Source organism: Pelodiscus sinensis, chromosome 8, assembly GCF_052426305.1.
Source record: "Pelodiscus sinensis isolate ZL-2025 chromosome 8, ASM5242630v1, whole genome shotgun sequence".
NCBI lineage: Eukaryota > Metazoa > Chordata > Testudines > Trionychidae > Pelodiscus > Pelodiscus sinensis.
This window is the reverse complement of record NC_143059.1, coordinates 6166891-6188998: the sequence shown is the minus strand read 5'-3', so window position 1 is coordinate 6188998 and position 22108 is coordinate 6166891. Positions and strand designations below refer to the sequence as shown.

Here is a 22108-nt window from a genome sequence, read left to right as displayed (position 1 = left end):
TTGCATGGGAGAAAGCACAGAGGGGCTTTTCTTATGTCCCGCTTCTGCCAGGTGCGGTTAGAAGCACAAGGGCAGATTCAATTGTCCGGTGGTAGCTTCTGAAAACTTAAAAAATGACACCAACTCAAGCCCCAATCCAGAAACCGGGTGCTTTTGATGAGCACTATTTCCCGCACAAGCTCTGTGCCCATTGTACAACGAAGAACACTTTATTATGGTTGGGGGGAGGGGAGGGGGGAAGGGCACCGAATAAAATCAAGACAGCCAGAAATAGTTAATGAATATAAACTGATATTGAGAATTAGGTACAGCTCGCTCCTTCTCATCCCAAGAGACAGTCATAGCAATATTTGTAAACTCAGTCCTTTGTTTGCAGTTACAGGAAGCAATTTAATCAAGTGTTTGTTGCAATAGAGGAGGGGGAACCAGGGAAAGGATACAGAGAGACACGTAACATGGTCAAGGCAATGGGCTAGGGAACATGATTTTAGCAGTAGCATTCGGAGTTGATATAAACAGGGCAAGATGTTTACTCTCTCTTTGCATCACTATCTTCCTCTGTCAAACAGTGACAATGAACTAACCCCTCCCCCCACTTGGGAAGTTCTTTGAGTATTGAACTCTATGAAAGTAGTGAATTATTATGGTACTCTTACATAGCCCATGCAGTGACTTCAGAGGGATGTAGTGGAGACTGTTTTCTACAGAAGTCAGTATCTGTAAAAAAAAATTGTTTTTATATCTGGAACATACATGAGTTGAATGTAGGGCTGTTGATAAATCACAATTCATGCAATTAACTCAAATAAATCACAGTTCAGTTTTAATAGCACTGTTAAACAATAGACTGTCAAATGAAATTTATTCAATATTTTGGATGTCTTTCTACATTTTTTATTGCTGCAGTGCAATCTTTTTATTATGAAAGTGCTATATACCAATATAGATTTTTTTTAGTTACATAGCTTCACTCACAAATAAAACTCTGTAAAACTTTAGCATCTACAAGTCCACTCAGTCCTTTTTCTTGTTCAGCCAATTGCTCCGACAAACAAGTTTGTTTACATTTATGGGAGATAATGCTGCCTACTTCTTATTTACAATGTCACCTGAAAGTGAAAACATGCTTTCACATGCCACTTTTGTAATTGGTGTTGGTATTTACATGCCATATGTGCTAAAAATTCCTACACCCCCTTCATATGTCGGCCACTATCAAGAGGATATACTTCCATGCTGATGACGTTCATTCCCTCTGGGGCACCTGGCATTGGCCACTGTCAGAAGACAGGATACTGGGCTAGATGGACCTTTGGTCTGATCTTGTATGGCCCTTCTTATATGCCGTATGTTAAAAATAATGTGTTAATTACATTTATCACTGAACTCCTCGGGGGAAAATTGTATGTCCCCTCTTCTGTGTTTTACCTGCGTTCTGTCATATTTCATGTTACAGCAATCGCCAATGATTACCCAGAACATATTTGTTTTAAGAACCCTTTCACTGCAGAACTAACAAAATGAAAGAAGGTACTAACATGAGATTTCCAAAAACAGCTACAGCACCCCACCGAAGTTTTAAGAATCTGAAGTGCCCTCCATAATCTGAATGGGATGAGGCATAGAGTTTACTTTCAGAACTCTTAAATAACAGCACTTTGATGCAGCAACTACAGAACCAAACCAGCAAAAAAGAAAATCAACCGTCTACTCATGGCATCTGACTTGGATGATGAAAATGAACATGTTCTGCTTTGGATCGTTATGGAGCAGAACCTGTCATCAGCATGGATGCATGTCCTCTGGAATGGTGGGTGAAGGGACATCTGCATATCTGGCACATCAATATCTTGCAATGCTGGCTACAATGTGAATACCTATTTGCACTTTCAAACAGCATCGTAAATAAGAACTGGGCAGCATGGCTATGATTATGTCATGGAGTACACAAAATTACACACTTCCATTGACTTCCATGACAATTTCTGCTCTGGGCCTGGAGCTCCCAGACAGCTCTGCCTGTGCAGCTCCCACTCCCCTTGGTGAGGAGTCCTTGTAGCTGCCAAGGTGTGTGCTGGAGGACCCTGCAGCTCCTAGCTGCCCTGGGGCAAGGGAATCACACAGCTGTCCAGCCCTGTGGGCAGGAGGACCCTGGAGTCCCAATGCATTGAAACAGTGGCGGACCCGAGAGCTCCAGCTGCAGTAGATGCTGAACCCACCTATGCCTTTTACCAAAAGCTTTTCTGAATTTCTGTTTATTGCCATGACCAGTTCATGACTTTTACTAAAAGTATCCATGACAAAAGCTTAGACTTAAACATTATCTCCTTGCAAATATGAACAAATGTGCTTATCTGAGGACTGGCTGAACAAGAAGTAGTACTGAGTGGACTTCTAAGCTCTTAAGTTTTGTTTTTATGCAGTTTTTTGTACATAATTCTACATTTGTAAGTTCAGCTTTCATGATTAAGAGATTGCACTGCAGTACTTGTATTAGATAACAGAAAATACTGTTTCATTTAGGGTTTTTTTACAGTGCAAATATTTATAATAAATATGAAGGGAGGACTATACACTTTGTATTCTGTGTTGTAATTGAAATCAATATATTTGAAAATGTCCAAAATATTTAAATAAATGGTATTCTATTGTTTAATGAGGGATTAATCATGATTAATATTTTAATTGCTTTACAACCCTGGTTGAAAGGTAATATGTCATTCATATTTTTAATAAAGGCTATGGAACACTTCCAGGAATTTAATTAGAAGCTTTGAAACAGGGTTATGCGTGACTCTGCAAGCAGATGTTTCCAGATGGTGCACTTCCAATGTCATTAGCGGCACAAATTCTGCTCTGGAGCAATTGCAAACAACTCCATTAAAGCCAAATGTAATCCAGAAGCTGTCCTTTAGCTAGTTAGGAATTGCAGCTTGCCAGCAACTTTGTTAAGACCTGTTGGTCTGACGTGTATATTCTCAGGACTAATGCTGTGAAATTTGGCTTGGAGATAACAAGGTTGTGATTGAGAACAGTCCCATCAGTTCTGGGACAGATGGTAAGACAGCTCTATTAAGGAAAATTAAAAAATGAAGCCACCTTTATGAGGGTCTGTTGGCAAGAATGCTACAGAAATTCTCACTAAAAGAGTTCCACAAAATTGATCCACATTTCTCAATGCTTCCACAAAGAGGAATATTTCTGGCAATACACTGAAGGATCAGCACTGGGTCAGGGCGTGTAGGGCAGCTGAGAAGAAAGAAAATCTTCCTAAAAAAGCAGAAGTGGAATATAAATCCAGGAGAAGGAGTAAAGACCCAAGAAAAGGAGGCAACTATTCAATCCTTCTAAGGAAGAACATGTTCAGAAGCTTTAAGTGTTTGGAATGGCTGTGAAAAGTTTCTCCAAAGGGCAATAAATTCCCTGGTTCTAATGCTGCCAATGGTGGTGAAAGGCAGCAACATCTGATAGTTCTATCACGACAGTCTCTCGACCATGGAATAGGGATTTTCGCTGGAGATAGCCCCAAATATCTGCCCTTTTCCCCATCTCTCAAATGCTCTCAGGGGCTCTTCAGGTAGCTGGAGGATGTGAGGTCTAGCGAGGAAAAGCTTTTGTGTTTTTAAAGTGTGAACTGTCCACGTGGGTGTGTTGTAACAACGGACCTTGTCCATAGAGAGTATGCACTGGATTCTAGAATGCAACAGCGTCCTCCGCATCTTGCACCACCCTGCTCAGTGGAGTCTCTATTTCAGGGCAGTGAACTCTTTTGATGTATCACACGGGGGTCGTCAGGATACTATGGGCTGAAGTATTTTATTGTAGTGGCTGTGGAAGATGCCCCATTGACCTCCCTGATGGCTGACCTCCTCCGAGCACCAGGTGTATCGTAGGTAGCAGCATTGCAGGTTTCCTCGCTTCTGACTGAGCCATGCTTGGCACAGGTGCTAGGTGGCTCACAGACAACCTGCTCCTTTGGCTCATCTTAGGCTTGAGTCTCCTCTTATGGAATCTGCCGGGTGCACACACATAGCACAGTCACCGTCTGGAGAAATTCATGAATGGGGTTATCCCCGCATCACTGATCCTCCAGGGCTTGTGCACCAGAAACTCCGGTTGACTGCAGTGAGGAAATTCCGATTGGGCCTTCCCGTCTGGCCAAGAGCTGGCTGCTGTAAGACCTTAAGTTCCAGGCATCCCTCAGCTCCATTTACGTGGAACCTACGTTATAAACTCTCCCTGATTCAGTCCTTGGCCACTCTGCAGCTGACCCCAAAATTAGTAAGTGCCAGTTACAGAAGTTTGTTTGGGGAAGATTTGTATTTCAGAAAAGTTAGCAAGAGGGAACTTTTAGAGCTGGTTAAACACATTAAAATCCAAACACACCTAATTACGACTTTATTTCAAATATGCTCCTAATCCTTTCCCGCTGCTTTTTGGCAAACATTTTTATGAGCAAAGTTTTAGCAGGGCAGTCAAATTCCAGGGGAGGTTGCCTGGTTTTGGCAGGGATGCAGGAACAAGTTATAAATCCTATACAGCTGTGTCTGTTTGTGCTGGCATGCTTGCACCACCACAGTGAAAATGTGCCGTTTAATTTTTTTAGAGCTAGCCAGCTACCACGCTGGGAGCCAAAGGCTGTGATCTTTCCCTTGTCATATCAAGGGACAGATACATTTATCAACATCAGTAACCAGGTACATGTAAGCAGGGGCATGGGTATGTGCACACATGTATCAAGGAGTTATTTAAAAAGAAGAGTCCTTCAATCAAAGTTGCAGATAAAAGCACAGCTCTCTGTTACCTTCTCTTCATAATACGGGATGAGCATGCCTCGCTGTTAGTAAGATGACTACGCTCTTCAAAGTGCAACTCTTATCATGTCTAGGAAGAGGCGAGTATCTTGCCTCCCTTTGCTTTTCTTCTGTATTTGAAATGACAGAGTTTTCCTTGCTGTAAGAAGTGAACATTTATACAACACCTAACAGAGGCACACACTATAGCTGCACCACCATCTGCAAGGGTTTTTTTTGTAATACAACAGGATATTGCATTTCAAACACTTCTTCTGTATCTATGGAAAACCTCTGTTTTGCACCCAGACCCTTTTCTGCGATAGCATTAGCTAACAGCCGCAGAGCTGATCAGTACTTGGAAATACTGCATCCAACCCCCAAGGTCCTGCAGGAAGTGGTGTTGCTGATTCAATAGATGGCACTTTGCCCTCTGAGTAAGTGTGAACCAACGCCCTAGCATTTTTTTTGGGGGGGGAGGGAGAAGGTGTAAGATGTAAAAAGGAGGTCATATCACATGTGATCACTGGCAGATTTATTGATACTTCTGATGACAACAGAGATATTAACCACAACTTTCTGGCCAGATTTCAGCTTTGAGTAGGGTGTTCTGACGCCTTTTCCCCTGGTGGCTTTACCGGGAAAGTTCTTCTTTTCCCTCATTCCTACATAGAGAAGGCTACTTTCCTTCCAAGTATACTGCTTGAATTAGCTTCCAGTTCAGGGTAAGCTTTGCCTTCGGCCTCTCTGCTTTACTTGTTTCAGTGATAAACCCAGGACCTCCGCTTCTTCTGGAATATTCATAATTCACTCCACTTTTATACGGGCTCTTCAGATTACAACAGCCCTGTTTGCCTTCTGTGTTTCCTTAGCAGGCCCAGTTGGTATTCATATCTGCCATAGAGATGTGTGATCAAATGCAGGGTCTTGGAACAGCCGCTTCAGAGCAAATCCTTACCTGACAGAGAACAGGACAGAGAAGAAATGTGTAAAAATAACAGAAGGCCTACATACACCTTGTCTTACCTACCAACTGTAGGCAGATGTATCTCCCTCGAACCCTTTAACCTCTGGGCATGGAGGGACAGTGTCTTCACGGTAATCATTGCCTCTCTCTGTCTCCCTCTCAGTTTCTAATCCAAAACACGAGTTAGCAATAGCAGATGTTGGCATCCAGCTTTACAAGGCTATGCCAGATGCTCCTGCAAAAGATCTGGGCTCCAATGCCAAAGCCTCATCCAAACTGTTGTGGTTTTGTGTTCTTTGTTTTTTATAACTAAAAATTGCCCGGCTTTTTCATGCCTGAAAGGATTTGTAGAAAACTTCAGGGCAGGTTGGTGACTTTCATTTCCAGTTGGATTTTTAACTTGAAATTTGATTTAGCTTTGGATAGCTTTTAGTGGGATTGTTGCTCTTTTCTAACCATTCTCACTGTTAACATTAGGATGTCTAGCTGCATGTGAGTGGCTGGGGTTTGATAGTCATCGGAGTATTTCGGTCCATTTGATTAACTGCTATTGGGGGGACCAACAGAATTGCCAGGCCCCTAGGCATGGTGTGTATGGGGGATCCAGCTGTGCTCTCCTGCAAAGGGTGTGGCCTTGGGGGGCAGTGGCAGGCTTAGGGGCAGCCAGGCCTCAGCACCACTGGAACCCACTGCCTGGGGCTCTGGTGGTAATTAAAAGGGCTTCTGCAATAGAGGTGACAGTGGTCAGGAGCTCCTGGGCCCCAGAGCAACTGGCTTTATGTATGGAGCTGTAGGATTTATTATTTTTTATGGGGACTAGATGAAACATAAAGCAGTTTGTAGTGGGAGTTAGTGGGGGTTTGTGCTGTTGGAGAACAGTTAGTTATTCCTGGAAAGAATTGCGCACATGCTGAATTTTAAGCACATGACAAGTTGCACTCGAGTTAAGCGGGTACATAAACGTTAAATGAACAGGCTTGGCAAAATTGGAGACACTGCACCAAGGGAGAGAGGGAGCCCAGCGAAAGAACCTGGCCCACCACGAGTGAAGAAGGAGCATGAGGCATCTAGATGATACAATTCCCATCAGGCACCACAGCACCATTTCCAAATCAAGTGATTTTTTTGGGGGGGGCATTTAGTGTTTTGCTGAAGAGTAGAAACTTTCTGAAGGGGTGAAGGGGAAAAACCCATGGTCTATATGAGCAGAGCCTATTTCATGTTGACCTATGGATGATAATATAATCTACGTATCCTGCACTCTCTCCAAAAATAGCTGTACCCTATGCCTGCGTGGCCGTGTTAAGTCACTATAGTCAGTAACAGAGCTAGGAACCAGTATTAGCCCCGGCACCAACAGGACCAAGGACCCTAGCTAATTGGGGTGCCCTCAGAGAAATCGGAGTCCCTGTGCTCTATTCACAAGAGCAGATGGCTCATGGGGCCTTGTCCCACTCTGCCCCTCAGTCTTCCTTTTCTTTCACTGTTCAGTAAGGGTGTGTCTACATAACAACGTTATTTCATAACAAGCTGTTCTTCCGAAATAACTGTGCGAGTGTCTACATGGCAATAGCGTTATTTTGAAATAATTTTGAAATAACGAGAGGCTTATTCCGACATCTGTAAACCACATTCTACGAGGAATCAGGCCTATTCTGAAATAGCTATTTCAAAATAGGGGCTGTGTAGAAGCACTGCTGCTGCTACTTCAAAATAGCCCCTCACCGGAGCCATTCTCAGTTATTCCTCCTCTGGCTCTCACTTGAGATAGCACGTCTACATTAGAGAAGCCTGCCTCGGACTCGTTTTGAGGCTTCCCTGCAGTGTAGACGTGCTATTTCAGAATCAGCTATTTCGGAATAACTGTTCTGGAATAGCGTGTTCCGAAGTAACTGTGCAGTGTAGACTTAGCCTCAGAGCCCCATTCTGCCTTCCTACCACTGAGTGCACCACCTAATTCCTTTAGTGGGCCCACTGAAGTAAAGAGGACAATGTGAGAGGCGGGAGGTTTCTGCTCAGTATGGAGCAAGGTGACCACCTCTGGCTCCATGAGACAATTGTCAAGATTTAAAGAAGGTTCTATGGGACATGCGCAAGGCAGTGGGTAGTTACCCATCTGTTCCTTGCCTTCCCCTGCCCCACAACATAAAATTGCCCACTCAATCACAGAGGAAGGGTGGGGGGGGACTCTGACAGAGGCTCAGCCAGGGAGAGGAAGTGAGAGGAAGGGCTGGGCCACTGAGTCAAACAAAGCAGAGAAGGAAGCAATGACTGAACCAGGCTTCTAAGTATGGCTCTCCAGAGCAGAAATCTGTGTTGGCAGGTGCTAGGGAGACCTTTAAACAAACAAGGCCAGTGTGCCTGGAAAAACCATTTAGTTAGTCACCGTGACTGTCAATAGTTCTTCAGCACTGGGTACAACCAGCCACTGGGGTTAGAATGCACAGTAGCAAAGAAATCAGCAATACGTCTTGATTTGGAATCTCTGCGCTGAGTCAGCAATATACATTTCCATCTCATTCAACCCTGCAATTCACTGCGTTAGCAGCAACGCCCAACGGAGCTATCCCAGCGGTGCCTCAGTAATAGTGCTAGAGCAGGCAGCAATTTCACCCCTCCTGGGATCCGCACCAATGCCTCCATCTCCTCTACCCTGGCCTTCCCCACCCCGTCATCCCGACTCCTCTGTATGCACAAAGCTGCTGCCCACATTCTGGCATGGGCAAAACAACATGACCACCACGAGTAACAACTTTGTAGCTTGTTGTTAGGTTGATATACATCACTGGTGAGTATTTTGATTCATTCACAGAAGGCATCACGTGTTAATGGCTGGCTTTAAGGTGAGGTAACGGCGTGAGAAAAGTGGTGTCCACAAAGCAGATTTGCTTTCAACCTTTTTAACCTTGCCACCTTCGTGTCTTTCCCCAGCCAGCTGCTCTTTGGTTAACTTTCTAACCGTGCTTATTTGGTTACGGGGAGACGATACTAATCAGCTGCAGGTCCACTTTGCACAGAGAAGTGGAGTCGAAAGACTCCTTCATCGGCGTGGATGTCTCTGATACCCACGCAGCACCAGTACAAATGACCGTAGAAAGTAACAGTGAATCCAGCCAGGAGATTGGGTCGGTTGGTTCCCAGGAATTTAAAGATTACGTGATGTGATAACGCCTCCAGGAATACGTCCGTCCAAAATTGGCAACCCTAGTTCCCAAGCAGTAAATGCCTCAGTCTCCTGACAGATTCTGCCCGTGGACGGGCAGTGATGGTGAGGGAGTACTCAGTGAGGTGGTTTGAGCAGAGGAACTGAAAATGGTTTTAGTCACAGTAAAAAGATCCTTCTGGTATCCTGTGACTTTCTGGTTTTCCCCCCCACTTTGCGGGGAGAGTGTGCAGTGTCGTGAGCATGCCAGACCCATTACTCACACGAGCAGCACGGAGGGATTAGTAACTGGAGGCTAAGCCCCTTTCAGCTTCAAAGTGGTTTCTTGCAGGTGCGGGGTGAGAAATCCCCGAGCAAACAGAAGGTGCTGTCCCTACCTGCCTGTGCAGTCGCTGGATTGTTAATAGGGCGGTTCACCTGTTGCTGAGATCCTCAGAGACTGAGCCAGGGCAGCTCCACGTTTCGGCTCAAGGCCTGTCCAAAGGGCAGGCTCGCTGCAGGGCGAAGGCCAAATGGATCAGCCAGGGTTGGAGAGCTCAGACATGTGGCAATGTTCATTCACTCAGCCCACGCACTGCGAATGCAGGACTACAACAATCGGAGCCGTTGGGGGCTAGGACTGTTGTCTCACTCAGTGCAACAGGGGCCTGGCTGGTGACTGGGGCTCCCAGGCACTATGAGAATACACAACCGTAAGAGTGGATTTGCGTATTAAGAAAGGCATGGCCGGCGCTAACAGAAGCGAGTGTGTGTCTGCTATGGCCTGGCCTGCTGAGCCACAGTTTGAGTCTCTCCCAGCTGGCTTTACGTGTTTTAGCTGCGTGAATAGAATGGGGGCGGGGGAGACTGAAGGTTGGATATGAAGGGCCTGGTTTATATTTACATTATTGCGCCTTTTTGTCACTCTCTTCTCTACCGCCGCAAAGGGACCCTAGATGCACCATGACAGAGCTCCCTCTCCATAGCCCTCCCCTCTCCCTTGGGCATTGGCATGGTGCCGCCTGCTCTTTCCAAAAAGGTGGGGGTTGCCCTGTGTTTGTAGGAGCAGCAGCACAAGCTCTGGGGCGGTGACCCCCCTTTCTTATATCCTTTAGGTGGGTGGGCCAGCTACACTGCACTTTCCTTATCCTGCCACAGTGTCCTTCACTAGGGTGGTATTGGCAGGCTCCTCCAAAGTAGTGGGTTTGGTGGTAACACCTCATTGAGCTGCAACCATACGTTTGAACCTACAGTCCAATGCCTTACAGTGGCCTGGAGTGGTGTAAATGGGAATGGGGCCTTATGTCTCCCATGAAGGATCTTACAGGATTTCTCCCATTCAGTAGAAACTGAGAAGTCACCAGATGTTCCCCTCCATTATTTGCAGAGTTGTTGACTCGAGTCCTATGACTTGAACTCGAGTCCGACTTAAGTCGCCTAGGTGACTCGGCTTGAGGCTCGACTCGGGTTCATTGTTTGTGACTTGAGACTCGACTTGATACGTGTTAATTTTGTTAAATCGACTTGGTGAAAAAATTGTCTGAAAATGCCGATATTGATGGCTTGTACAAAAGTGACTTGACATTTTTTAAATTAAGACTTGAGACTCGACTTGGGACTTGACTCGAAAGTGACTTTAGGGACTCAAGACTCGACTTGAACTGGAGTGACTTGAGACTCGACTTGGACTTGACAATGACGACTTGAAGACAACTCTAACTATTTGCATTATCCACTTTGTGTTGAGGATATCCATAGGCTTGGAAATACTGCCGTAAGTTTAATTACAGCAAGAGGTGCATGTCTTTTCTCCCTCCCCCTCCCCCTGAATGGTGCCTGCTCTACCTATTTTTTTAAACAGTTCTTCAAAGCCCAAAGTACTGTCACCTTTATAAATCCCATAATTCTGTTCCACTCTGGAATTCTCCAAGAGGAACTTGTTACGGTGAGCACTCTACACAGGAAAGCATTTCAGGAGATGTGTATTAGCTTGTAGGTAATGTCAGTTAAACAGGCTTCATCTGAGCTGGCATAGCCAATTAAATTACTTTGTTAAGGGATAGGACCTGTTTATGGTATCTTAGTGTGAGTAGTAAGGTTCCACCCGCCTCAATTTCCCCTGAAGTCAATGAGAACCCTGGATGTAAGGTTTGACACAAAGCCCATTAAACTCAGTAAAAAGACTCCTATGGATTTCATTGGGCCAGACCCTTGAGGATTCAGTAAGGACTACAGGGATTTGGCCCATAGTTTAATATAGTCTTGAGCAAAGGTGACAATATAAATGTGTTGCTATTTTTATTCTGATAATACTGGACCTAGCTCAATGGTAGGAAGTCTTCTCCTCAAACTCAGTAACGCACCCTAAATTGCAAGTCAGAATCCTTTTTATTAGAGTAAAGCAAAAAACGGCAGCTGAAGCCAATTGAAATATTCTTTGAATTAAAAAGCAGTACCTGTCTTGATTTGTCCTTTAAAAAGTTGGTGCAGTTGTCCTTAGGGTTGCCAGATGGTTTCAACAAAAATACCAGACATACTTGACATTACCTCACAATCTACAGTACATCTTATTTAGAAAATACCAGACATTTCTATTTTCTTAATTTGTTTCCCGAACAGAAAACTCAAATACTAGACTGTTCGGTTCAAAACCGGACACTTGGCCACCCTAGTTGTCCTCTCAGGTGGAGACTTTCTGCCACTTTTCAGTTCAAAACATATCCAAGTATTGCTCTGTTTAGTGATAAACAGAAACTCAGGCAGCTCACTAGATGCCCAGTTGTAAAGGCAATACAATAATAGGAATATGGACCACTTTGATGGACAGAAATGAACTGTCACCTGCTCACATAACCTGTGCTTGCTTATACTGAATAACCAGTTGCTCATATGCTTGGTTTCATAGGCACGTCTCCACTTACCGGAGGATCAATGCTATGGCAATCGATTTTTCTGGGGTTCAATTTAGTAAAGACCTGCCAAATCGAATGTTAAGGCCATGCCCATCGATCACGGTACTCCTCGCTGCTGCAAGTAGCAAGGGAAGTCAACAGGAAAGGCTAGGGTGCCGCTTTTGGTCTATGCCTTTCTTATTAACCTACACAGGGAGAAAAGTCTCTGCATTTGTCCCACCCCAAACCTGAATTTTTAGGCACAAATGTTATGGCAAACCAGAGGATAGAGAAGCTATATTTTTTTTAAAACTGTTTTCACCGATACAGAAGGATAGAAAAGACGTTATAAAATTCCTTCTCTTGTAATAAACTGAAGTAGCAGCTGTAACATAGGAACATAATAACAGGAACAATAAAGTATGTTCTGCAGTTGTACTAACTAAAAGTAAGAAGTGGGCAGGCTTTGGAGCAGTGGATCCCACACTTCAGCATCACCCCCCCTTTTTGATTTTTGAGAAACCCTCATGTCCCTCCTCCCAAAAAAATAGCAGCAAAACCTGAGGTGGGATTGACCGGGGTGTGTGTGGCTGGGTTGCCTCGTGTCCCCCCCCCAGAATTTCTTCATGCCCCCCAGTTTGGGAACCCATGCTTTGGAGGATAGGTAGGGACATCTGTAACACTCTGTGTTCCGTTTTGTCTAAGTGCATGTCTTCTGCAGCTGGCCTCTGTCTGCAGACTCAGCCTCTCAGGGCTTGGGCTTCTGGTCTGCTTAATTGTGATGTAGATATTCCAGCGGGGGCTGGGACCTGGTTCTGGCACCCCATAAGAGAAGATGGTCCTACGGTCCAGGGTCCAGCCTGACTCTGTCTACAGTGCAATTTTATAGCTTGAGTGTGCTGGCATGGGCTAGCCGTGTGTTCAATTGCACTGTAGATGCACACTATCTAAATCAGTGGTTCTTAACCTTACTGCAGCCTGCACCCCTTTGGTTCTCAAAATACGTTCTCGCACCCCTTATTAAAAATCATTGAAGTAGATCAGTTCTTTAAACCTAAGATCTATCATAGAAATCTGGCACGTCTCGCACCTCCAGAAAGGGCATCTTGCACCCCCCAGGAGGTGTGTGCACCCCAGGTTAAGAACCACTGATCTAAATCTACTGTGCATTCAGAAACTTGGCCAGACAGGCGCTAACGCTAATTGACTAGTTCCCATTCCCATTGATGGTAGTTGCAGTCATTCAGTACCTTTGGGATCACATCCTTACAGACATGAGCCAACCCAAGGTGGTTTTAAGCCACCGTCGTGCCCCACTGGTCTAGGGCCATTGCAGACATCCCCTGGGATAATTTTAATAATCCTGTTGGCCTATCTAAGTTACAGCAGCCTCCCTGGGCTGCCCGGAATCTCTGCAGTGCTTAATGGAGCACCTTCATGTGTGCTCTCCCATCCCTGCCCCCAGCGGGCTCTCTCTGGATGGATGGCAAGCTCTGGTTGTCTTTGCAGCAGGAGGATCATCCCCTGGGGAGAACTGAGGCCGTTAGGGCTCCTTTGTGCCACTCTGATCCTTTCACCCAGCAAAAAGGGGCTGAAGCAGGGGTGAGGGACTGGCCCCAAAAGTGTACTTTGTGTTAATCATTTCTCAGTGAGTCAAGCCCTACCCAACTCTTCCGGTCTTTGTTTACTGAGGTGCACGTAACACAAGGAGCATGATAATCTTGTACATCACTCATGCCATTGGCCATTAAATGCCAACCTGAGGTGACTTGACTGGCCAGAAGCTGTTGCTTTATTATCCACTGAGTCAGTCACGGAGGAGAGGCAATGCAAAGTGTGCGCAAAGCAGCTGCCTTAGGGCAGGAGCCTGTGTCTATAGGGGACTATGAATTAGTCATATGTGTCTCACGGAGTGTGGGGGAGTCACGAGGCCCCGACCCCCATCCGCAGCCAGATATGACTCTCGGACGGCAAGTAGGACAGAAGGTTTATTTGTTGACAGGGACACAGCGTAGCACAGACTTATTGTTATAGGAACCAGGAGCATTCAGTACAATCCATCTTGGGCAGTGGTCCCCAACCTTTTGAGGTTGTTGGGCGCCAGGGGGCGTGGCCATTCGCCCGCCAGGGGGCGGGGACACTTGCACGCCCAGGGGCGCCCCCTCCCCATAGCCGCAGGGCCGGGGCACCCCCATAGCCACGTGCCCGGGGCCGGGGCCCCCCCCGCAAGCGTCGCGTGCCCGGGGCCGCCGCTCCCCCCCACCCCCCGTAAGCGCCGCGCGCCCGGGGCTGGTGCTTCCCCCCGCAAGTGCCGCGCGCCCGGGGCTGGTGCTTTCCCCCGCAAGCGCCGCGTGCCCGGGGCCGACGCTCCCCGCAAGTGCCGCACCATGTGCCCGGGGCCAGGCCAGCCCCGAGCACCTGGCGGGCGCATGCAAATGCCCTTGCGCCATGGCGCCCGCGGGCACCGTGTTGGGGACCACGGATCTTGGGGGTAAGGAGGCCCACAGCCAGGGATCTGGGCCCCTGCCCAGCCCCCCAAGCCAGCTGAAAACTCACACACCCAGCAACTGGTTCCAGCTAGGGATGCCAGGTGTCCGGTATGGACCCGGACAGTCCAATATTTTCACCTCCTGTCCGGTAAAAAAAAATTCAAAAAATATCGGACACCTAAAACGTCTGGTATTTTCTGATTTTTTTCCCCTGGACAGGAGGCAAAAATACTGGACACCTGGCAACCCAACGACACACTTGGCAACTGGGCCCAGCCCCCAGCCTCCCCCACCCCCAGGCCTCTGACATCCCCAGCCCCCTGCCCCGGACCCCATGCATATCTGGTTCCACAGGGAAGCTAAGTTCTGGCTTGAACAAGAACACAAAATGGCCGCCAGCAAAAAGCCTAAGGACCAAGAGGAAGCAATGCCTTCCCTGGGTCTTAGTGCTCAACCTCTCCCCTGTTCCTATCCCTGTTCTAATTCTGCACTCACTCTGAAAGGGGCCCTGCTGTTTTAATGCTGTTTAATATATATATATATTTTTTGCTCAACAACTTTGGTCTCTCCCCCCCCCTTTTTTTTCTCATCAGAATTTTTTCCCCGGTGTTTTTTTGGGGGGGAGGGGGTGTTCGGTATTTTTGGATCAACCATCTGGCAACCCGAGTTCCAGGGTCTAGGCAGCCCAGCTGCCTCCTTTGTTCAGAGTCCCGGGCCTCAGGTGTTATCTGATTATCACTGGTTGCATCTTCCCCCGAGGGTCAGGTGACAGGCCGGCCTGGGCCATTCCCTACCTGCCTTCCCTCAGGAGTTCTCCCCCAAAGATTGCATCTCCTGCTGGGATCCCTCCCCCCCCCCCCGACACACACAGAGTCACTACAGAGCAGCACAGGACAGTAAGAATTACATACAGCACAACACAGCCTCTGCCTGGTGCACCTCTCCCGGAAGTAGCTGGCACGTCCCTGCAGCCCCTTGGGGAAATCAGGGGGGCTTTGCATGTTGCCCTGACCCCAAGTGCCAATGGAGCAATGGGGGCTAGTGCCTGTGGGTGCAGGCAGTGCATGGAGCCCATTGGTACCTCTCCCTGTAGGGGCTGCAGAGACATGCTATTCGCTTCTGGAAGCAGTGTGAGGCCTTAGTGCTGCTGCACTGCGACTAAGGTAAGTATTGCCTGGCTAGAGCCCTCACCCCTCCCACAACCCAGCCCCCTGCCCCAGCCCTGAACCTCCCCCTCCCCGCCACTCACATCCTAAATCCCTCCCAAAGCTTTCATCCTGCACCTTCTCTTGCACCCCAACCTTCTGCCCTCAGTCCCAGCTGATACCCCAACCCTATACCCCCACTTGGTGAAAGTGAGTGAGGGTGGGGGAGAGTAAGCAATGAAGAGACAGGAGCCAGGCCTCAGAGAAGGGACAGGACAATGGCATTGTGGTTTGTGTGATTAGATAGCCATACAAAGCAAGCTAGAGTAACAGCTGAGATTAGAACCCAGAAACTCCTGACTGTGTCCTAACCTTCATACTATTCCTCTGTTGGAAGGCCCTATTTTTTTTATTCTACAACCCACAAAATATAGGGGGGGTAGAACCCAGTTGCACAGTTTACCCACTCAAACAAACTTTTGCATCATGGACGATAGCATTGGTGGTGAAAAGTGTTGGGACATGTACAGAAAAGTGGTTCCTTTTTTTTTTAAACTGTTAAATGTTTTCTAAAATTTCCCCAAAGAGTTCTATCCACAAGCCAATCAGGGCTGGTGTGTGACCCATTCCCAGATTGTTTCCCAGAGACAGAGAACCATCGCCCTAGAGTGTGCTACTTTTCTAACTCTTTGAAAATATGATGCTAAAGCCTTACTGGTGAAACTTCCATTCAATCCATCTATGCCATACTGTATTTGGCTATTGTGCTCATATTAGTATTTTTTAAAATCTGTAATTATTGTTTAAAATAAATTATTTAGTGTATTATAGAAATCTGCTAGCGAGAGTTTTTAATGATCTGTGCATGGTGGTACTTTCTAATGTATTAAACTTCTGTTTAAATGGCTTAGTGAAATGTATAGCTTTTATGTATATTATAAAGGAGGAAAGATACAGATATCAGATTAATTGTTTTATAACTTACAAAGAGAGGGCCAAGTTAACTTAAGATCCTGTACCTCTTCCTGTCCTATGTTTAGCTGCTGTTCGAATAGTTCTACCTGTGCTAACAATGGCCCTGCTTCTGATATCAAGAACAGAATCAATAAGAGGAAGTAACACTGTTGGACCAGGATGCACAAAAATAACTTACTGGAAGAAACGCTGAATAGAGCTGCTATTTATTTCATTTCTTGGTAATGAAGATGATTAACTACTTCTCAGCTCAGAATCAGAAAAGCCTTTTTGGTAGCTAGAAAGCCAGGGTAAAATTAACCATGCCAAATGCTACAGCACAATATGAAGGTCTTGCTCATGCAAGAATAATATTGAACTTGCCTTCCTCCTACAAAAATACAACATGAAAATCTTTCTCAGGCTGAATTTCCCCAGATCAGCCCTTGTTTCTTCCTTTTAAGAATTGAGCTCAGGGTACTTGCTCATGAAAATAAAACTGGGGTATTCACAGGACTGGCACGTGCATGCAGATCCACAAAGTTACATAGGCTCCTAACTTCTATTAATATGTGGATCTGGGCCAATCTGACTTACTGTACTTGCTTTGATCTTTATTGTGCCAGTAACGCGTACACAGAATCAAGCTCCAAAGCCATGCCAGCTGCAAGCTGTGTCTTTCTAATGATGCGCTGCATCGATATCTGACTAGTGACTGAATATGTGTAATTTATCAATCCTTTAAAATGCAGGGTATGTTTCTACGCAGCTCTTTTCTTTAGAGGCAAAGCCACATCCCTCACCATGCAGCATCCCCAGGATTAGTTCTGGCTTAGTGATGCAATCATTTATCTGAAATAGCCACAGCCATCTGGTGAAAAACCACAGGTTCGAACTGTGGCAGAGCTGATATTTTCAAAATCTGGTGTCTAAAAATCTTATAGCACCTAAATACATGGTCTGACTTACTAAAATGTCTTGGTACCCAGCATCTTTCACTGAAATCAACTTCAGTTTGATGACATGTGAACCAAGAGACTGAATTTTTAGCTATAGAAAAGTTATTTTAGGTCATTTGAGTAGTTTTTGGTTCTTTTTACTATAATATATTTTAGTTTGATTTTTTTTTTCCTTTTTACCTGAGCCTGGTATAGTTGACTTCATGAAAACTGAGGCACATGGGTTGGCAGGCCAAGGAATACAAGAAATAATCCCATTAAAATGTTTCCTAGAATAAATAACTGTCTATGACGTAGGCCATATACTAAATATTTGGTGAAATAACAGTTGTTATCAGTAACTTGACCCACATAGTTTACTTGTGGCTTTGTCTCTTATGAGTAACTAGCTAATTAGCTCATCATAAGACGGGATTTTCAGGTCTTCTCTCCTGAGCTCTCTCACTCTGTCTCTCTGTCTCTCTCTCTCCTCCTACTGCCTCCCCCCACTCAGCTCTCCTCTGCCTCCTGCCTCTCTTTCTGTCTCTTTCTTTCTCTTCTTCCCCTCCTGTCTCTCACTCTCCCTTTCTCTTCTCCTCCTCCTCCTCCTGCCTCTCTCTCCCCTCCGTCTCTCCCCGCCCCCCTTCCCCTTCCCTCCTGCCGTGGCGCTTGGCTGAGTGCTGCCTGCTCAGCCGGGCTGCCGCGAGGGAGGGGGGTGGGGTGGTGACATACACGGCCGGGGGCGGGGCCATGTACGTCACCGCCCTCCCTTTCCCTCCCACCCTGGGGGAGCCCAAACAGCCCCTTGCACTGCTGGCTCCCCCAGCGGCCTGGCTGAGGAGCGCAGCACTCAGATGAGTGGCACAGCGGGAGGGGAAGAGTGGCGGTGACATACATGGCCCCGCCCCCTGGCCATGTATGTCACCACCCCGCCCCCTTCCCCTCCTTCCGTGGTGGCTCGGCTGAGTGTTGCACGCTTAGCCGGGCTGCCACAGGGGAGGAGGGGCGGGGCGGTGACATACACGGCCAGGGGGCAGGGCTGTCTACGTCACCGTCCCCCATCCCCTCTCCTGCGGCTGCCCGGCTGAGGGGCACACCACTCAGCGCCACGGCGGGAGGAGGAAGGGGAGGCAGTGATGTACACAGCCCCGCCCCCTGGCCGTGTACATCACTGCCGCGGCCAGGGAGCAAGTGGCGGCAAACAGCCGTTCAGGGTCTGACTGCAGTCAGTGGCTGCACCCTCCCCCCCGCCAGGTCTGCTTTCTGCCACGGCGGGAGGGGAAGGGGGGCGGGGCGCCACGCAGGGAGGGGGGCAAGTTAGCTGGGCCTTGGGCGGCAAGCAGCCGTTTGGGGTCCACGCTCCCCACGCGTGGGGAGTGCGGACCCCAAACAGCCGCTTCCCCCCCCACCAGGGCCCAGCTGAGTGGCGCAGTGCTCGGCGGAACCGCTATGGAGGGAGGGGAAGGGGGGCGGGGCGCTGACATACACGTCCATCGGGGCGTGGCCGTGTACGTCAGCATTACAGACTCACAGACAATGGGCTACTCTATATATGATGCAGCCATCCTAACCTCGTGCTGACTGAAAACCTGTGCATTGCACCACACTATCAGGTGTATGTGTGTTGTGCTAGGAGAGGGGAGAGAGAAATTTAGGAAGGTACAGGCCGTGGCCAAATTGTGCTGTTCTATATTGGACACCAAGCACTTTATCCTTGCAGTGAGCTTAGTGGGGGATTGTGCTTGGAAGGTACCACCTATACCCAGCCAGCTGTGTAAGAGCTGGGGACAATGTGGCCTTATTTCTTTAGGTCTTGATTCAGGAAGGTACTAAAGCATGGGCCTAAATTTAAGCCTTTCATCCCATTGAGACCAAAGTCTTTCATTTGCTGAAAGTTGGGGCTTTTTAACATTTCTCAGCACCCAGCAACTTGACCAGCAGAACAGCTGCAGGTAAGTTGCTATAATTCCCATGTGGACACGTTACTCGAGAATAAGGGCAACCTCATTCAGATATAAAATGGAGTAATTTTACTAGAAAACGTCACTTTTATTCTCAAATAGTGTCCACGTGGAAATTATACCACCATAGCTATGGTACTACAGTTACAGTGGTATAGTTGTGCCAATCAATCAATTTTCCTGTGTAGACAAGCCCTCTTAGGCAAATCTTTACACATCTTTTTGAATCAGTGCCTTAATATTCTCTTAAAGAATTTTCATCCAAGGCTCCCAGCTAGCAAAAAATAGGCCTCGTTCCTAAAACAAAAGAGGTAATTAACATTTATCGTTGTCAATGTACTTTACAGTCAAGCAAATATTAAAGTTCATAACATGTCTTAAATAGCTTATTTCCAGTGAAATTGTGAAAAGATTATATAATAAATTAACTGATTTATTTTTCTGCTTGACTCCAACACTGAACTTTTATTTATATTGAAACCTGTTGTTTAGTAATGATTTTAGGTTTTGATTATGGTCATTAAAGGAATTGTACATTTTTTTGACTGAAGCAGACCATTTGAAAGACCTTCAGTGCATCATTTCACCATCTTGTCTACTACAGAGCAAATATTCAGTAACACTATTCTAAAGTAGTAGTGCTCAGCAGGATTTCCCCCGGCCCCAAAGAAAACATTGACAAAACCTATCATATTCCTTTGTTGTCTTCAAAAATTTTAGCTGAAAATTTTGACACTTCATTTAAAACAATGAAACCCAAAAATTTTCAGTCAAAATCAACCAGAAAAAAAAAATTAAAAAAAAAATTCAAGGAAAGCAGACTATGTTCGTAAAAATTCTCATTTAATTCCAAGTCCAGTTTTCCATGGAAAAAATGCTTTTGTCTTAAAATTTTCAACTTTGCCTTACTGAATAGTTTACTGCAACAGAACTTTAAAGGATAAACAAAATTCCATAGTCATAGGGGTATAGTTACATGTACGTGAGTGTTATGTTGGGTAACACAAACAATGACTGGGATGGTAGAGAATAGTTGTAATGAAGTCAAGTTATTGCTGTCCTAACAGCTAATCAGGAAATTGTGACTATTAATAGAGAGAACTAAGGTACAAAAGCCGAAGGAGACATTCATGGTGAAACATGAAACCTTCTCAACATTAGTTAGCAGAACAGTACTGGCTGTTCTGCTGTGTTGAGATCTTGGTTGGTGTTGTGCTATGCACCGCAATCTCTCACACTGCACTCATTGGCACACGTTGCATTGGTACCTTGTGCATCAACAACCTTTTCTTTTCTAAAGGTAAATCGCAGTGAAGGAATGCTTTGGGTGGAGCACAGCCGTTTTATCCTCTTGTCTGCAGAAATACCAACTTGCTTGTCTTGGCTGGTGCTGATTTTTCTTTTGTTTATTACAACGTGAAGAGAAGTTTTCCAGTTGAAACAGGCAGCCCCTGTTTGAGCATCAGCAATAAGTGACTTTCCCATAAAGTAAATGAAATTTGCCTGCAGGTCAGGTTGTGAGGGAGGCATTTGATAACCTTCAAGTGTATCCAAGATTCCTCTCTAATCCTCATACAACATACAGATGAGACTGCATCTCAAACGTAGTAGGGATGTTTCTGGAGTAGACATTGAGCTCAGCTGTTCAGTAATCTGTGTAGGAATTTAGCACTCATCTGAAAAGATCTAGGGATTGAGTCTCAGGTATTACTTTCTGATGCCGAACTACCTGGCCCTGGTACAAATTAGAGCTGCTGTTATAAATTCTGTTCTGTGCTGGCTCATAATTCCGCTTTCCCCCTATGTCAGCTGGGGCCCCAGGAGCAGTGCAAAGTGGACTTAATGGAAGAGAAGCTCTGGCCCTCAGTCTGTTAATTGCATTAGTCCCTCTCAAAGACATCATCCACAGTCATAGGAGAGAGGCCTCTTGGAGCACAACCATCAGTGTCTCTGTTCTTTTTCATAAATAACTTCCATCAGTGGATAGTAAGGTCAGAACATTAAAGGGTTCCTCTGATTTTAAAGCCTAAGAAAACACTACTGATACCTGGAGTCCAAGTCCACCTAAGGTGTTTCTCTGTTTGACTGTCCCTCTGGTAACTGAAAAGAAATGTCACCAAAGGAAAACATACTCTCTCAGAATGTATGAGCAAGAATATGGTGTGCTGCAAAGCTTCTGTGTTTCTTTTTCTGGGGTTATTACTTATAGCACATTGCGGCTGGATGAGGTACTTATATGTATTGTTAGTTCCATTCGGAGCCACCTTGTGCCAGGCAGTCCTTTTGTGGAAAAGCTGTCTAGACAAGGTAAACAGGTGTCTAGACAAGGTAAACAGGTGGAGTAGAGGCACAGAGAAGTAAGGTGTCTTGCTTATGGCAAGTCAGTGGCAGAACAGAGACTAGGACCTGGATATCTGAGATGCAGTCTGGTGCCCTGTTCACTAGTGTTTTAGATAAAACCTTATAGCTTTTGTGTCCTACCCCATGGGCAGTCTGCAGTTGTGTGAGACGTTTGTTGTCCATATTTTAACGATTCATCCTACAAAACAATAAGCACCCTCAGCTTCCGTGGAAGTGAATGGAAATTGTAGGGATGCGGTACCTCTAAAGATTTGTCTTTTACTGAGGCTAATGAGGAAAATAAGCTGCATGGGGGATACTCGAGATGAACTTTGTGAACATTGGTCTTGCTATTTATTTCAACCGGGACAAACAGCTGAAATAAACACCCTTTCAGCTTGTTATGTTTGGGGGAGTTCCACATCTGCTTGTTCCTGGATATCCGGGGTTGTATTTTAAACATAATGATAAATATTTGCTTTAATTTG

The 22108-nt window shown here is 46.1% G+C and overlaps 1 protein-coding gene and 1 long non-coding RNA gene across 3 annotated transcripts in view; one reads left to right on the top strand and one right to left on the bottom strand.

Annotated features, from left to right (window-relative positions):
* The window catches only part of LOC102454386 (uncharacterized), a 133137-nt gene that overhangs the window by 47552 nt on the left and 63477 nt on the right, over positions 1-22108 (top strand). The gene's annotated exons all lie outside the window — the stretch shown is intronic.
* Positions 1-22108, bottom strand: part of PLAU (plasminogen activator, urokinase) — a 61126-nt gene that overhangs the window by 19241 nt on the left and 19777 nt on the right. Inside the window, exon 2 of one of the 2 annotated variants that reach the window (XM_075934691.2) lies at positions 657-717. The exons of the other annotated variant lie outside the window; for it this stretch is intronic. The gene's annotated coding sequence lies outside the window, so the exon portion shown is untranslated. The remainder of the gene's footprint in view (positions 1-656; positions 718-22108) is intronic. 2 annotated transcript variants of the gene reach the window in all.